Source organism: Cryptotermes secundus, unplaced genomic scaffold (assembly GCF_002891405.2).
Source record: "Cryptotermes secundus unplaced genomic scaffold, Csec_1.0 scaffold295, whole genome shotgun sequence".
Classification (NCBI taxonomy): domain Eukaryota; kingdom Metazoa; phylum Arthropoda; class Insecta; order Blattodea; family Kalotermitidae; genus Cryptotermes; species Cryptotermes secundus.
In genome coordinates this window covers 139412-148213 of record NW_019729213.1, presented here as the reverse complement: position 1 = coordinate 148213, position 8802 = coordinate 139412, and the positions used below count along the sequence as shown (strand labels likewise).

At 42.6% G+C, this 8802-nt stretch overlaps 1 protein-coding gene across 1 annotated transcript in view; it reads right to left on the bottom strand.

Moving 5' to 3' along the window:
- LOC111865391 (protein furry) overlaps positions 1-8802 on the bottom strand; it is a 284199-nt gene that overhangs the window by 173173 nt on the left and 102224 nt on the right. The window lies entirely within an intron of this gene.

The window sequence follows — 8802 nt, the reverse complement described above, 5'->3', positions numbered from 1 at the left end:
CGAAAAAATTCGATAAATGTTTCGCTGGACTTTTCGAAAGCACCTATATTAAACCTTATTGACTTGTCAGTACTATGAATGGATAGTACTATATTCCAAATGGTTCTTACGAACTCGGAGACTCCTTCTTGAGGGGCACGACCATACTTTGAGATAACATGCTCTAAGGGAAAGTGAAGACTGACGGTGTCAGGCAGTAGGATGTTAAGAGCAATATCCTGATCTAACACTGAGGAAGGAAGAGGGGGATGGACAAAACTTTACAATGAGGTGATTTATTCGTAGCTGCGTCAAATACGAAAGCCAATCAAATGAAGGAACACGGTCTGGCCATAATAGCGTGCTTGTGGGAAATGAGAAATGTAAACAATATTTTAATTGGGAAATCTGAACGAAATAACCACTTAAGAATTAATATATTGAAGGATATTATTAAAATGGTTACTAAAGGAACGAGATGTGAGGGTGTGGATTGTGGATCGGATTCATAAGGTTCGAGACAGGGTTACGTGGTAGTTTCTTGCGAACATGAAGATCAGCCTTCGGATCTCAGAGAGGATGGGAAATTTCTTAATCATCTGAGCGACTATTAGCTTATGAAAATGGGCTCTGTTCCATAGAGTTCGCTAGTTAGTTACTTTACGTTACGTTATGTCCAAGCATAACACACAGGCAATAAACTGTTCAACAAGCAAGATGGACAAATCAGCACTGATTGCATTTATATGTTATTTATTTCAACGGCTTTTTCAGCCAATTCAGGGCACGGGCTCCTCATTCAGTTCCGTAATCGTTTTCCACAGTCGGTTGGACTCTTTGGACGGGTGATCGGTCCGTCGGACTCCTTGGACGGGTGATCAGTCCGTCGCAACGCCTCTACCTACACACAGGACAACATAAACACAGAATAAACGCATACACACACCAAACACCCATGCCGTGAGTGGGATTCGAACCCTCGACCCCAGCGTCTGAGCGAGGGGAGACAGTTCATGCCTTAGACCGCGAGGCCGCTGTGACCAGCACATTTATATGTGCTAATATGCATCAACTAAAACATTTACTGACCATGCTAGTTTACGTCCTCTTGGAATTTGATCGAAGAAGCTACTTTTCATGAACCTCAGCATCAGGACAGCACAGTATCCAATTTAAAAAACTGAACATATACGTAAGTTGTATACATCTCGTACACGAATGTGTATCTGTAATTCACACAAGAAAAACACCGTGGCCTGTAGTCTGCAAGCGAACTATACCGACCGAGACACCGCCGCTTGTCGGCGAAGTTAGTGCCAACTTTTGTGGACAGAGGGTATCACGTGGTCAGCGCAACGGTTCCTCATGACCGCTAATCTCGGTTTTCTAGACCGGACCCGCTACTTTGCCATTCACTTAGCTCCTCAATCATCCTCAAGAGGCTGAGTGGACCCCGTTCCATGCCCACTACTTTTCAGAAAATCTGGTAGCGCTGGGAATCGAACCCGGGACCTCTGGATCTGTAGCCAGGAACTCTGACCACTAGAACACAGAGGCGGGCTTTTGTAATTCATACACTAATGTTATTGAGGGCGTAAACAGAAAACAAACATCTTAAAATGTAGTCGGTTGATTTATCGAACTTTATATTATAGTACTGGAATAACTGTGAGAATGTCCATCAGTTGCTAACTTTACGGCCAGACGCACGACTCCGGAAACTTGAACATTCCGCCAAGAAACACGGAACACGAAACAACAGCAGGGATTCGGGCTACGGGTTTGTGTGCGTGTATAGGACAACAGCTGCCAATTCCACCGAATAATCAAATCAATCCAACGACCGATATAAACTGTAATTATAAAGAAATTATTCTACAGTATTCTCTAAATTCAGCAAGAAAGCTTTCAGGATGTCCCTGATCATGACAGCTTCTATAACATTCAGCGCAGTTTAGGTTCGCAACCCTTCCAAAAGGGGAAACGTATTCCAAAATATAGTTGTGGGCAGCTTGCGTAACACAGTCCACTTACACGAAGGATTAAGGGCACGAAGAAGAATCTTAATTTCTCATTACATTATTTCTGTAAGATTTAATTCATATTCTCAATTCTCTGGAACTATTCAACCAGATACAAGTCTCTGTTTATTAGAAGAGAGTTTGTACCAGAAGACCGTGGTGGACAAAGTGGCATTGGGGCAGGTTTTCTCCGAGGACTTCAATTTCCCCTGACAATTCTCATTCGACCGACTACTCCACACTTATAACCTATCATCCGGGGCTGGTACAATAGGCCAAAGAGTGGCCGACGTACCAAGCGGACTCAGGTCTCATCCCACCCCAAGAACTTCTCGCAGTTTTGTGGAACCCGAAGGTTCGTTGCCGTCTTCACAAGAGCCCTCCACTAGTCCCTATCCTGAGCCAGATCAATCCCATTCTATCTCTCTAAGATCCATTTTAATATTGTCCACCCAACTACGTCTTGGTCTTCCCAGTGGTCTCCTTCCTTCCGGCTTTCCCACCAATATCCTATATGCATTCCTCCTCTCCCCAATTCGTACTACATGCCCTGCCCATCTCATCCTCCTTGACTTGACCATTTTAAATAAACCTGGAAACGATTACAAGTTATGAAGCTTCTCACTACTCAACCCCAAGAACTGTTCCAAAATATAATGAGGGTGAATACTGTATTTTATCGGTTTAGGAAATAGAGAAAAATATGAAGTGTTTAAAAATCTCAGAATTATAAACACTGCAAACATTATTCTTAAATATCTGTTGCACTAATTTCGCCGACAAGCGGCGGTAGCTCGGTCGGTATAGTTCGCTTGTGGACTAAAACCAAGGAGTGTCTTTGTTTTTGTTTATGAATATCGTAACGCATCTACATCTCAGACTATTTGTTATGAGGATGGCGACAGAACGGCAGTCAGTTCTAAAACTACGTTAGTTCCGAACTGTGGCCTTTGCGTAACGGAATATGACGAGGTGGCGCCTCTCATTTCCAGCAACCAGATCTGCCCCGCTGTGCATACAAATCTGTTGCTGCAAACTTATATTCATTCAACGAAACCATCTAATACGTGTTCGACGAACATTCATTAAATAAATAACAAGATTTTACTCTACTTCCTTACCCGTTATATCGATCAAAAAACGTTTCAAATAAAAAGTGAAGAGTTTAATAATCTCTGTAATTTACACAACATATAATTATTTTTGTTATCAAGACTCTTCGCTTAAAATAGCAGAGTTAAATTTGAACTTAGAGTAAAGTAGGATTTATGTTTGTGTTACAAACCAAAATTACCTTTGCTCAACAATATTCACAGTACATGAAATTTCATGGTAATTTTATTAGTAGTTCCAGAGATGAAACACGCAGACGAACACAACTTATGCATAAACAGAAAAGGACAGCAACGTTTTGTTATATGTTGCAGAAACGTACAAATAGCTGCTTCAAAGTTAGTTGCACTGCCTATTAAGATATTATGTTATCTTTGTAGAAGTTGAGATTCTCACAGTACTATCTCCTGGGATAGTCCGTTTAAACTCAAACGACGTTTCAGAAGAACATGCAGGATAGAAGAATAAGCCAAGGAAACTAACGTGAAACCAGGTGGAAAGCAGAGCCACTGCTGCTTGCCACCTGCTTTCATGCTGGTCTCTTGCTTGGCTTATTCTTCTATCCTAAACATGGAAGAGACATGTTCCTCCGAAACGTCGGTTGACTTTCAAGGGCTATATGGTGTTATATTCCAGACGACAGAACTCTTTTTTCTCTTTATTCTGCTTAACATTTTCGGCAAAGAAAAAAAATTAAAATTAAACTAGCAAATGTTAATAATATCATTACTTTATTTTACATATAAATCCTTCGTGTTATGACCTCTTTCTGGGAAGAGAAGTACACTTAGATCTGGGCTGCAGCTAAAACAGGGTTTGCATTTTGACTATACGAACCACAAATTCGGTCAGCAAAATTTTAGTACCGACCCCTACTTACTTACTCATGGAGCTGAGCCCTTCTGGAGGAGCCGCCAATTCTGCAGCTACTCAAGAATTTCCCAGCATTTTATGGAACCCGAAGGTTCATTACCGTGTTCACAAGAGCCCTCCACTGGTCCCTATCCTGAGCCAGATCTATCCAATCCATACCATCCCATCCTATCTCTCTAAGATCCATTCTAATATTGTTCACCCACCTACGCCCTGGTCTTCCCTGTGGTCTCTTTCCTTCCGGCTTTCCCACAAATATCCTATACGCATTCCTCGTCTCCCCCATTCGTGCTACATGACCTGCCCACCTCATCCTCCTTGACTTGATCAATCTAATTATACTTGGAGAAGATTACAAGTTATGAAGCTCCTCATTATGCAGTTTTCTCCAACTTCCTGTGACTTCATCTCTCTTTGGTCCAAATATTCTCCTCAACACCCTGAGATATGTTCCTCCCTTAATGTCAGAGACAAAGTTTCACACCCATACAGAACCACAGGCAAAATTATAGTTTTGTATATTCTAATTTTTATGTTTTTGGACAACAGACGAGAAGACAAAAGGTTCTGGACTGAATGGTAGCAAGCATGACCCCAGTTCAATCGCCTCTTAATTTCCTCCTGAATCAGGTTTCGATCTGTTATCGTTGTTCCCACATATCTGAACTGTGCCTGCCAAATTTAATCTAAATCGATCAGTACTCGTAGTTGCACCTCCCAAAGGTGTCTCCACCTTCTCGTGGTAGTGGGGCCTGCGTGACTCTGTGACCTGGAGAGCTATGCTGGCGGTAGTTTAACTACAAGTAGGGTCACCCATGCCGGAAAAGTCAAAGGGTAGAGTCCAGACTAAAAGAATGCCCTGGTCTTCCAGGTTGGGGGCTGTAAAACGAATTTTTGTTGAGAAACGTAACAATCAGCCTCGGATATAAATGATGTTGTGACTGACCTGAAGAAGATGGTGAAAGAATGAGAGCAATTGAGACTGCTTGTAGAGGAGGCAAAGGTTCACCCAGGGCTGTAGCGCCGAGTGGTAGGTAGGTAGGTCGGTAGGTAGGTATGTAGGTAGGTAGTTACTAGTGGTTGCAAGTATGTTCGTTCTACGGACCCTGTGAAAAGGAAGCACAAAAACGTTGATAAACAGCCATCCTCGGGAACTTAGAAGGAACATCGCAATATGTAAGGGCTATAAGAACCATACGGTTCGATGTATTACATTTATTTTTATAACATTGCCAGTAGATGCAGTCCATAGCCTCGAATCGTAAAGTAAAGGTTACCCCTGGGCTTTAATTAATTACGTACCACGCCATTAAGACGTATGGAGGACTGGGGTTATGGCACCATCATTTTTAACCTTGGCCTAAATGGAGGTGAGTGGTCAGTTTTACGTCCCTGACGGTTTACAGCCCAAGATGATTTAATAAATTGGGATGAATGTGGAAAACAGGGGTGAGGATTCAATTTGAAGCGATATATCGGGAAGTGTATGGACGTACTGAGGATAACTAAGAAGACCCATTTCAGATATATTCAAAACGGTCACGTCCCGAATACAAATCATAAGCAGTGTCAATTAAGAGAACCTGCCCGCAGACAAGGTTTAAGTACAATATAAATATGCACCCCATAATTATTGGTGACCAAACTTGATACCAGCTCTCAAAACTCTGTTCAGACACAACATATGCTTGTGCGCTTTATAATCAAAATTCTACTCCCCAACATTTTCACAGCATTATTTTATCAGACTATACGAGAGTAAACTTAACATGAACGCGTTTCCTAGTTCAAATAGAGTTATATCGAATTTTTAAGAAAATACTTTTATTTTTCTATCCATGCCATGAGTGGGATTCGAACATACGATCCCGGCTTCCGAGCGAGGGAAGACAGTACATGCCTTAGACCGCTCGGCTACCGTGACCGGCAACAAAACCCTACTGTAAGGAAAACTAATTTCTTTCATTCTGTATGCACGTGTGTGTATGAGTGTGTGTTCCTGTGAGCCTGCCGCTCCGTGATGAGCGAAAAATATTACCAACAAACAGAAAAATCTTTATATTTAATCGCCAATATTAAATCGCTCTATTTTTTCTCTTTGCTGTCAGATGTCGAGAAGTAAACAAAATCTTGTAGGCACATGCATCAGACTTAATATGGAAGACAGTGGGGGATACTCTTAAATATTTCTGAGAAGCAAGGAGTATAACATTTCCAGAAACCTTTCCTCGTTTTGCGTATACTCGTATGTTGTTTATATACGAGCATGTGACGTGACAGGAGGTTGGAAAAACTGCATAATGAGGAGCTTCATGACTTGTACTCTCCTCCAAGTATAATTACTCGTAAGTGATAAAGTCAAGGAGGATGAGATGGACAGGGCATGTAGCAAGAATGTGGAAGAGGAATGCATATAGGAAATTTGTAGGAAAGTCAGAAGGAAAGAGACCACTGGGTCGATTTACCCCAGGGAAAGAAGTCCCGTACCCACTGGGTAGGAGGTTGCGTGGACCCCAGGATTGGTGTGGGCAACGTGTAGAGGAGAAAAACCTTGACCCTACCGGGACTCCAATCCCTCGGCTGTCCAGCCGGCAGCCAGTCGCTATACCGACTGCGCCACCCTGGTAGTATGGTAGATGAATTGGAAAATATCTGAAAGAAAGCGATCGTGGCCTACTCGTGATAATGTTCCGCATTTTGCATGGAGGAACTGATGAAAACCATGAAAATGCTCAACCAAGATTACCGGTGTCCCAGAGATTCCAATCGATAACCTCCCGAATAGAAGTGCAACCGCTGCCCAAGCCTGTTCGGTGATGAGTCATATTAAAACGTGTCAGACATTGCCGGTACTTAACAGACAATGATAATATGTCAGGTGCGAATGAGTGACGGTTCACATTGTTTGGTGCCACACCTGCATACATTCTGCGGTAAGCAGAACTGCCTTTACGACTTTCCCTTCATATACTGAAAACTCGCTAATTCGGAAAACTGGTTGCCCTCTGCATTACGAAGATGTTCATGGAACTGGCCCGAGTGATGCTCGTGACTGGCTTAATAAGCACGAGGACGACTACGAATACGAAAATCTCACCGAACGCCGAAGGAACAGCGCAACGAGCCAAAAAGAGGACGGTTCAAATTTTCAGAAATGAAACAGACTTGGACTCCATCACCAGTGGCTGGCAGCCACCTGCTCACGCTAGTTCCTCGCTAGCGGTTTTTCTGCCCTGAAGATGGACGCGATACATTCCTCCGAAACATCGGTTTACACAATATCTACACGGCGCCACATCCCAGAAGACGGATTTCTTCTTTTTTAAGAACGTTGTCAAAACTTGCATTTTTACATTTTATGACAAGTAAATTTATTTCGTGATATGCAATCTATGTTTCAAAATAACGTTGTATTGCCTAGAAAGACACGTGAAGTTCATTTTATAGCTTCCCTGAATATATTTTCAGTAACACTTCTATAATTCCGATTTTCAATAATTTGGGCAATGGTTCGCTCCCAATTAGTCCCAATTAGTGAGGTCTTACTATTATTTTAAAACTGGCATTCACAAATTTCATACATTAGCCACTTCTTTGTAAAGCACGGATTAATAATGCCTGCCCCATTAAAAAGGGTATTAAGTTTCGGGGGCTTGATGAGAAATAAAACGTCCATGGTGCAGCCGAACCGTCGGGCACGTGTGCAGCTCCGGTGAAACATGTCAGCACCAATCGCGTGGCGTGTAGGGTGAGATACTGCGGTAATAATGCCAGTACATAAAAGCTATAGGCTCAAATGACAACCATCAAAACTATTTTTATATACGAACAAGACAGAATTCATACGTTAAGGCCCCTTGCTTCTAATAACCATACATTCAGTTATCAATTATTAATGTAGAGCCGTAATCAATTTAGCTGTCATTTGTCTGTAAGTACATGCTATTTAAAACTGCTAATGGAACTAAGCGAGCCATTCAATAAGCTGGGGAGGGAGACGCAGAGGGTGCTGCTCGTCAGGTCTGCATACGTGTGCATTCGGTTTAGGTTTAATTTACCCGTAAGTGATCACTACTTTTGTCCCACTGGATGTAATTACCACTGTACTTCTGACAACCACATAGTCACTCGAATCAAACTGAGCTATCGAAATGTCGGCAGTGTTCAGCACACAAAAAAAATCACAAATTAAAGCTTAATTATTTCGATCCTACAGTCAGGGTCATTAGCTGCTACACGCTGATGGAATCCTGCTTCCTGAAATTTAGAGTAGAGACAGTCGTTCCGTCGCTAGATGCAAATATCGGAGAGCGACTTACTGATTAACTATCCATTTCTTCTTCTTCTATAAACTCTGTGGCTTTAGTCCGCAAGCGAATTATAACGACCGCCGCTTGTCGGCGAAGTTAGCGCCAACTTATGCGAATAGAGGTGAGCCATGTTATGGCTCTTGGATGATGTCATGCCTTCCAGCCATGTTAATCCCTACCCCTTCATCCCGTGCTGGAGTGTATCACGTGGGATTCCGCTTTCTCTCCCCGGCCCCTCTACAAATGGCTCGGAAGAAGCCGGTTAGTGAATCAAGATTCATTCGCTGCTTGGATCCACAGCGTATCGGACGTACGCGGCCAGCCTGGGATATTTTTCAAATTCGGTTTCGGAAGGCATTCTAAATTATGTCTGGGAGGTTGTGCTGGCAACACACGTCGGGGGTTTTGCTTGCATTATAGGTTATTGTGTGGCAGAGCGATGGGCTTTAATTTAACGTTGCGTCATTGTGTTTTCTTTCCTAGGAATCGCCTGTGGGCAAGGAATA